The sequence below is a fragment of the Ovis canadensis genome, chromosome X (genome assembly GCF_042477335.2).
Source record: "Ovis canadensis isolate MfBH-ARS-UI-01 breed Bighorn chromosome X, ARS-UI_OviCan_v2, whole genome shotgun sequence".
NCBI lineage: Eukaryota > Metazoa > Chordata > Mammalia > Artiodactyla > Bovidae > Ovis > Ovis canadensis.
In genome coordinates, this window is record NC_091727.1 from 106,484,429 (window position 1) to 106,485,170 (window position 742).

A 742-nucleotide genomic window follows, 5' to 3' on the forward strand; every position below is an offset into this window, starting at 1 on the left:
CCATCTCATCCTCTGTCGCCCCCTTCTTCTCCTGCCTTCAATCTTTCCCAGCATCAGGTCTTTTCTTTGCAGCAGGTGACCAAAGTATTGGAGTTTCAGCTTCAGCATCAGTCCTTCCAATGAACACCCAGGACTGATCTTTAGAATGAACTGGTTGGATCTCCTTGCAGTCCAAGGGACTCTCAAGAGTCTTCTCCAACACCACAGTTCAAAAGCATCAATTCTTCGGCACTCAGCTCTTTATAGTCCAGCTCACACATTCATACATAACTACCGGAAAAACCAGGAACTTTTAAAAACATATAAATGCCAGGGTCTCTTCCGAGCGATTCTGACTTCATACCAGGTGTGATCTGTGTGGCAGAGGTTTTAAGAAGTCTCTGGTGGTTCAGCTGGTAAAGAATCCGTCTGCAATGCAAGAGAGACCCCGGTTCAATTCCTGGGTTAGGAAGATCCCCTGGAGAAGGGAAAGGCAACCCACTCCAGTATTCTGGCCTGGAGAATTCTATGGATTGTATAGTCCATGGTGTCACAAAAAGTCAGGCACTGAGAGACTTTCACTTTCTGTATGATTATCTTGTATGGCCAGGGTTCAGACCCACTGCTATAGATCACTGCATGGAAGTCCTAAAGCAGGGTTCTTAAACTCTAGTGTCCATAAGAATATTCTGTGCTTAACGTCAAAGGATAATTTCTGAGCCTCACTACCAGAGAATCCAAGAGTCTGGTTGGGGCCCAGGGA